This window comes from Triturus cristatus, chromosome 1_1 (genome assembly GCF_964204655.1).
Source record: "Triturus cristatus chromosome 1_1, aTriCri1.1, whole genome shotgun sequence".
Lineage (NCBI taxonomy): Eukaryota > Metazoa > Chordata > Amphibia > Caudata > Salamandridae > Triturus > Triturus cristatus.
In genome coordinates this window covers 311726156-311734256 of record NC_140579.1, presented here as the reverse complement: position 1 = coordinate 311734256, position 8101 = coordinate 311726156, and the positions used below count along the sequence as shown (strand labels likewise).

General features: G+C 42.8%; 1 long non-coding RNA gene across 1 annotated transcript in view; it reads left to right on the top strand.

The window, feature by feature from the left end:
- The first annotated feature begins 3074 nt into the window (after positions 1-3074).
- Positions 3075-8101, top strand: part of LOC146870165 (uncharacterized) — a 35119-nt gene continuing 30092 nt past the window's right edge. The window contains exons 1-2 of the long non-coding RNA XR_014959181.1: positions 3075-3142; positions 3758-3820. This is a non-coding gene — a long non-coding RNA (uncharacterized LOC146870165). The remainder of the gene's footprint in view (positions 3143-3757; positions 3821-8101) is intronic.

Here is an 8101-nt window from a genome sequence, read left to right as displayed (position 1 = left end):
GCATTTTCAACAAAATCATTGATATTTACCATTAATGTGATACTGCTAACAAGCATTGACAAAGATAATAAGTCTGGCTTGTTTTAGGCATATTTTGTTGTTGTGCGATATGTCTGGATACAGTAATGGGGAAATTCGGGAGACACAAACACTGGTCATTGCTTTGATTTACTTGCAAGAAACTGATACTGGAAATTTCACACATTTGACAGTTAGACTGCCACTCAAACGCCCACTGAAACCCTAGAAATGTCACACTTAAGCAAACTAAAGTCTTGGCATGTATGAGAAATCATTAATTTTTTTTTTTTAAGTTCTGGTGTATCCTGGAGCAAAACCACGTATTAACGTCATATGTCAGAGCAACAAGATTGTAGTTTACTTTAAGACTTTGACAGCAGGAAAGATTTTTAAATCAGTGAATGCTAATGACTTAACAGACCACTAGATGTCAAAAACGTTCAACGAATACACACAATTTAGTGTAAAAAACGTGTAGGTTACTTCAAACTGTTTTCAATTTCCAGAATACAGCACAGCCTAGTGTTCTCTGTGAAAGGTGCATTGGCATGGCCTTTGGCCGTAACAGTGAATATTCTTCTCCGTGTTAATCATGGTTAAATGTCTCTTCTAATTAACGGCAGCTCTGAATAATAACAATAACTCGTTTTGTATAGCCAGTCGCAGCCGGCATGACTAGCAGGTCGGGCGGGGGGGTTCGCGCAGGGAGTGGGTCGCGCGGGCGTGAGGTTAATTTAAAAAATGTCAACTTTCCTTCGCCTCCAGTCCCGCGACGCGTCTCCTCTCTCTGCGCCTTACAGGAAGCAGGCAGCCTCCCTCTCCTTCCCTAAGCCAATCGCAACACTGCAATGGCAGCGTTGTGATTGGTTAGGACACTGATCCCACAGGCGTCTATGGGGAGGCCATTTTCTCTATGTGGGCTGCATGCAGCCTGCATAGAGAAAATGCATAGAGAAAATGCAGAGTGTTCATGACTGGTTTGGGCGGTCAAACAGTCAGCGCCCACAACAGTGGGCAAGCCACTCCTCCCCTGCCTGGAGCAGGAACGAACCACCCAAACCCTGTCTTCTGCTTTCTCGCAATGCAAGAAGCAGAAACATAAAATGGTATTTAAAATACCATTTTATGTTTCTGCTTCTCGCACTGTGAGAAAGCAGTGGGGCGACGCTCCTCCGCCCACGTGGTGGAGCCGCCCCTGTGTATAGCACGTATTACTGTGCCCTTGATTTTGGCAAGGGCTTCCAATAACAGGTTTCACTTAGGTCATTAGATGAGTACTCAATTTACCAAGATTGGATGGAAAAAAAATGAAATAATTTTGCTACTTACCACGACCAGCATATCACAAAAAAGCCGCTGGCGGGTTTATGCTTTCAGCCCTCTCTTATGTCAAATAGAGAACACACATTCTAATTCCTCCAGGTATGCTCCTTCAACCTGTGAAATAACCAAGCTGTATGCGAATACCGGATAGAATAAATGGCTTATGTTACCTCTATCATTTAGTTGCGTTTAAGACACAATTGCTCAACTAAAGGAAAATATAAAGAACATGCTGCTTCTCTTGCTTTGCAGCTTAAGGAAAGGCAATATCCTAAGAAGCTGATTCGTCAGTCTATGAAACGGGCATCCAATAATAATATAGATGCGCTCTTGGAAGTCAATATGGCCAGGTCGAATACTTCTAGACTAACGTGTGTGAATACATTCAGTGCCGCATCCAACGGTATTCAGAAAGCCATCAGAAGATATTGGCGGTTTCTGAATATTGAGAATGAAACTCTACTACCACCACTCTTTGCCTTCAATGAAGCTCTAATATCAAAGACAGCTTGGTGCACACATGCCCATTTGGCAAGACCCTGACAACGTCAACTCAGAACACACTGTGGAATTTGCCACCAGTCAGGGGGCATCACCCCTGTGGGTCTTGTGCGGCTTGTCCGCAAACGAGTCATACGACCACGGTAGACATTGGAACCGAGAGACCCTGGTCTAATTGCAGTAGCGAGAGACTTATCTATTTGATAACGTGTCCCTGCCAATTGAAATATGTGGGCATGACGACCCGAAAAATCAAACTTCGCATATCAGAGCATAAGAGCAAGATAAGGTGTAATAAGCAATCTACAAAACTGACTAGTCATTTTTTAACTCTCAAACACAGAGCTGATGAATTACGCCTGACAGTTTTAGAACAACCTGCCATTTCCCCTCATGTCACAGATGTCACACGATTCCTTTTTCAAAAAGAACATCGTTGGGTTTTTAAGCTCAAGAGCAACAGAATACCTCTCAATGATGACATTCCCTGGACCTTGCTATAATCCCCTTCAAAGGTCAGCCTTCTATTTGAAATATTAAGATGATTAGGTTCTTAACACCTAGTTAGAATTATGACGCATCCGTTTTGGGTATACTCCATGTTTAAGTGACATCGTTGTACTTGTTTGTTACTTTGAGATCTAATCTACAATTATGATCTAAGAAGCTGGTTAGATATTTTTCTCCTGATTACTCGGTAGTGATTATGACGTATCTTTTTTGGGGACATTGGAGCTGTGCTTGATCATGACTTTTCTGGACATACACATATACACTAGGGCATGATGCGAGCGCTCATTTTATTTCTTGCTATTTCATGACTATGTTACAAATGTTTGTATGCACGATTTCACTTTGTAGACCGTCCTGTTGAATTTTATGAATTTTTAATGGGATTGTTCAGACGATATAGCTTCTATCGTGTGTTTGATATCTTGGCCGATTGCTCTGAATGCAAGTTCCATTTCCTCACGCGAGTGCTTATGTTACTGATAGTATAATTACGGATTATCCTCAAATTAGACCAGATCCCTTTATTGGCGAGGAGAGCGGCAGTATGGGGTATTTCTCTGACTGGTACTATTTAGAAAAACGTTGTTTGATGCGGCACATTTTTTACGAGGCTGATATTTCGGCAGCGTATTGCGCTACATTTCCCATCATTCTAAGCGCCTGACCGCATCATGTCCGGTGCGCGTCTGTTTGGTATTCATCTTTACGGTATATATTGGCAGTTGAGAGCCTCATGCGGTGCCTCCGGTTGCAGCCTTGTACAGCCCAGGGTACTGACGGAGAGGTAAGTTCCTCAACAGTAGTGATGTTTTTCACACGCATCTATACGCGGCTTTGACTAACATGAGTGCGCTGTTGCCGTCAACAAAGCCATTTTGCAGCTTTAATATAGTCGTACCCTGCTTAGTCTGTGGGTACGTGCTGAGATATAGTGCAGACCCTTTACGGAATGTGTGGTCTCAATAGCACGAGTTTGGCCTCGGCGAAAAGTGTGCTATTGCTGTAGGCATTTCCACAGAAAGATCTTGATAGAGTTACATGAATGCTATTGGTTTTGAATAAATCAAGGCATTGTCTTCTCGAGCCTATTGTCGAGTTAGACCAATACTCTCTTTAATATCATATTTGCATTGAGTATTGGGTGGCCACATTTAAGATCTGGAGATTGTGGTGTTACTAGAAGCTAGATTGCTTCATTGACTTTTCCAACGTTGGGGTTGGAGTTTGCCTAATTGTTTGATGTACTGTTTTTTGTATATAGAGTCTTTTCATTAGCCCGGAGTTGTTGACACTAACAGAGCACACAACGAGATCGGCAGGTACTCACAGTGTATATTCAGTGAGATCACTTAAATGAAATTATAGTTTTCTCACAGTTGGATAACCTCTCTTGTTTCAGAGCGGTGCCTCACGTCCTCAGCTGTTGCCAGGTGAGGTGTTGTCCCTTACTCGCAAGAGACGGGTAAGTTTCGTCTGTACATCAGGGGAGTTGGTTTGATGCAATTCTATATGTATGTATCTCACTTACATCTGATTAACTGAAGTCCTGTAACTTTCTCAACACAAGTTGACTTGTACACATGGACCCTCTATCTGAGATCTAGTGTGGTATAGTTTGTATTGTGTCCATTTAAAATCTTTTTGGTCACACTTTTGTTTATTTTAGCACTTGTAACGCAGTGGCAATTTATATCTAGGTCCTGAAGAAAGCTAGACACCAGTAGGGTAATGATAGCTGAAACATGTTGACCACGGTTGCAGTTATTATGTTAAAACTGCCATATTTGCACTGTTTTTAATCCTGACATCATGAGACAATCATTAAAGAATTCTATGCCTCCTGATAGTTAGTTTTAGTTCACATTAGCACATTTATTGCTTTAGTTTGCACTGCGCTCATCACTCACATTCCATAACAACAGCTCTTCATTCTGGGTTTTAGGCACCCTCGGATAGTGATAACACTTATAAAAACATCCCTGTGCTCCTCCCTCTTAGTGAGGGGGTTGTGGCCCTCGACTGTACTAGGATTTACAGCTGGGAGGAGGTCCCAGATGATGAAGCATGTCACCTCGGTGAGTGATGGGATTCCGTCCTTTAAGGTAGGACTTCCTGTGTAGGTGTAGTTTCCCAATTTACGTACAGGCACATAGGTCATCATAGGTTTAGGTGACTTCCAGAGACCCTCTGACTTGTTTGTTTTGTATATGTAGATTGGGGATTTAGTCTGAGCTGGTCTTTAAACCTCTCACTTTGGCCCTCCCTTCCTAATTTTGTATTGTTACCTCTATTATTTACCCATTGTGACTCAGTGTCGCTATTTTTCGTTTGAATTCAATGACATGCTAAGGTATAACATGTATAATCATTCAATACATGTGTTCATGTATAATCTCATATTTTGATTGATTATAATGTGTGATTTTTATTCCATATATAGCTAACCCTAGTTAGGTTGTGTTCGTGTTAAAGTTAGCATTCTTTAGTGTAGGCCACATTTTAAAGGACTAAATATTAATGAAATGTATTTCTGCTCGATATGCATAATTTTTTCCTCTTTTCAGACACAAACTCAAGTGTTCCATGGTTAGTCTGGAATGTTATTGTTTAGATTGTAAGTGAAGGTAATTTCTTGCAGTTTACTAATTTGGATAGTAGATTTCTGCTGGAGATGAAGAAAAAGTCCTCCCTTTGCCTGATATCTCTGAAGGCCATGGGACTGGAACTGCTTGACAACCTACAGGGTTCAGGGTGCCAATATGCAGAGAAATTGGGCCACTGTGGGATTTCGCTCAGTATTTGGGTTCTGCGATGTGGTCACCTCTCTGGCCTATCTTTGGGTCTCTACACAGTGTTTCAGCCAATACCCCCTAGCGGCCAATTGAACACGATGGGGAAAAGCACCCTGGGACATCAAGAGAGATTTGACTCACTCACGGCTTTCATCAACTTGAACAAGTGCAAAACCAGGGATCAGTCGGAGAGGTTGGCAAATGTGCTTGACTTGAATATAACACTCTTCATTGTGTGATAAACTAAACGTTATTTTGCTTCTGCTTTGCAACAAAGCAGTCAAATTTCATATTGATGTGATCAATGCATTCATAGAAATTGCCCTGGTGGAAAGCAGTGTAAGAAAGCCAGTCAACACTGGCAAAAGGGTGCTTGTGTCTGTGTGTATGTGCATGGCCAGACTGGAAATCAAAATGAGTCCTGGCAAAAATATTCAAGCTATTTCCATATTGCAGGAGGCCATGACTAGAATGCAATGGGTGCTGTCATGAGAAGCTGCTGCCTGAACCTCCCTGCCTAACCTGGCCTGGTCCTCCGACCAGGCCTGGCCTTTTCAGATCCAACTCTGCCGCTGCTTAAAACTGATGCCTCTCGTCTCACACTCTCGCCTCTCTCCTCTACCTTGGCCTCTTTTGCACTCCAACTCCTTTGCTCATTTGCTTTTGCTTTTTCCCTTCTGCTCTTTTGCTGTTACTCTTTTGCTTTGCTTTTTTGCTTTTGCCCTTTCTTGCTCTATCACTGTCACTTTTGCTGCCATCACATCCACACCAGCGACCATTCGAACACCTGGATTTTAAGCTCAGCATCGCAAGCAACGCCATCCTATGAGTGACCCTGCTCTGCAGACTATCCAGATCCAACTGAAGAAACACCATTGCCGACTTCATCACCCCACTGGTGCTCATGTTGAGCTTCTTCATCCTTCTAGGGAATCTCAACTTTCACCTGGAGGACGACACTGACACAAACACCAACTACCTCCTTGAAGATCTGAGCATGATCTAACTCACCCAATGGATCAATGACCCTAACCACACTGCTGGACACCTTCTCCACCCAGCTTTGCTCACATGATGGTGGACAAGCCCATCACCCTCACATGGACCAAGCACTCCTGCGTCCGAGTCACCCCCACCAAAACTGCATGACACAACTGGAGCAAGGCAACCAAGGAAAACTGACCACAAAACTCCAAACTCACTGCACTTCGCACCTAGACAACCTCATCTGCTGCATCAATAACTTCAACACTTGGATCACCTCCTACACAGACAATCTGGCCTCGCTCAAAACCATTGCTACATCACGGACCAGACCTCAGACAAACTGCTACACGAATGACCCACGACTCTGCAAACACAACTGCAATTCACCGGAATGACTATGGAGATACACTGTAACAACCTACCCCTCCATGTCATAGGCGATAACTCTATCATAAAATTCCACAAGAAATTCAAAACCTGGTGGCAGAAATTGGGTTTCTAATTGGCAGAGGCATGCACCCTGTCCAAGCATGAACCACAATCTTAGTCAGGATAAATCAGTAACACACTCTAAATTAACCTGTGCTCACCCTTTGATAGCTTGGCACAGAGCAGTCAGGTTTAACTAAGAGGCAATTTGTAAAATATTTGTGCAGACAACACACAGTAACACAGTAAAAACAGCACCATAGGGCTCCACACATGTTTAGAAAAATAACCAATATTCTTATGAATAAAACAAGACCAAAACCAAAACGACAAAAATCCAATAAGTAGAAGTCAAGATATGAATTTTTAAATAATAAACTGCTTTGTAATGCTTAGAGACAACTAGTGCCAACCGGGGCTATCTGGTCATGCTTGACCGGGGCAAGTCCAAAAGTTGATGTTGACCCCGATGGAGCAGGGATCAGATACAGGGACCAGCCTTGGCCCGCTGAACACTATCTTACCTGTGTCGATGTCGCGGGTGGTGCATGAGGCAAAGGAGGTGATGCATCACTGTCAATCCCACAGATGTAGGTGATGTGTCAGTTCTGAGCTGCGCAAACTCAAAGATGCATTGAGAGTCAAGATGAAATAAACATCAGGGTGATGCATCATCATTGAACCGCTGAGATATAGACGAAGCGTGCCTTACAAAGTGATGTGTTGGCATCAAGCCATGCAAAGTCGGAGATACGTCAGACACAGGGGATAATGCGGTATCCACAGTTCATGCAGCAGTGGAATGCGGTGTCTGCAGTTCATGCAGCAGTAGCAATGCATCAGTGTTAAAGGAAATGCACTGATTTCAATCGGCACAATGTTGTCGATGCGTAGATTTTCTGGGTTCAGCACTGAAAACTCACTTACAAGGGCCCACGACTGGATTGGCACCACTTAGCAAAGCAGATTCTCCAGACAGAGTCCAGGTGCTGGTTGTAAGTTATATCCCTGAAACTTCAGAAACAGGAGGCAAGCTAAAACGCCCTAGGAGATACGTTGATTCGGGAATGAAGAGATGTAGGGCAAATCATTTTTGGGGCGACTCTGCAGAAAGGGCTGTTTCCAACACCTGGCTATTCAAATGGCTCCCAGTCAGTGTGCCCTCCTACTTCTTAAGCTCTCAGGATACCACCCTGGGGAAAATGTGTGCAATACAAATTCACATAAAAATACATAACTTCACCTCTGGGAGTCAATGTATAATTAGTTTTATGCTTAGATTGTTGTCTACTGGGTGAATCACTTTCTGTTACAAGGTATGCCAGCAAATACTTTGCTATGAAGGATTTTAGGATAAATGAGCAATTAAGTAACTATACCTATTTGACCTAAAGGTAGATCTCAAATATTTGTTTTTTTAAAATTCATCTTGGCAACTTCTTAAGTGCAACACATTTCCTTGTGGGTATCCTGGTGTTAGGATTGCTCCAGTAAAAATCACTAATACCTAAAACTAAGATGAGCTCTTGAGAGAA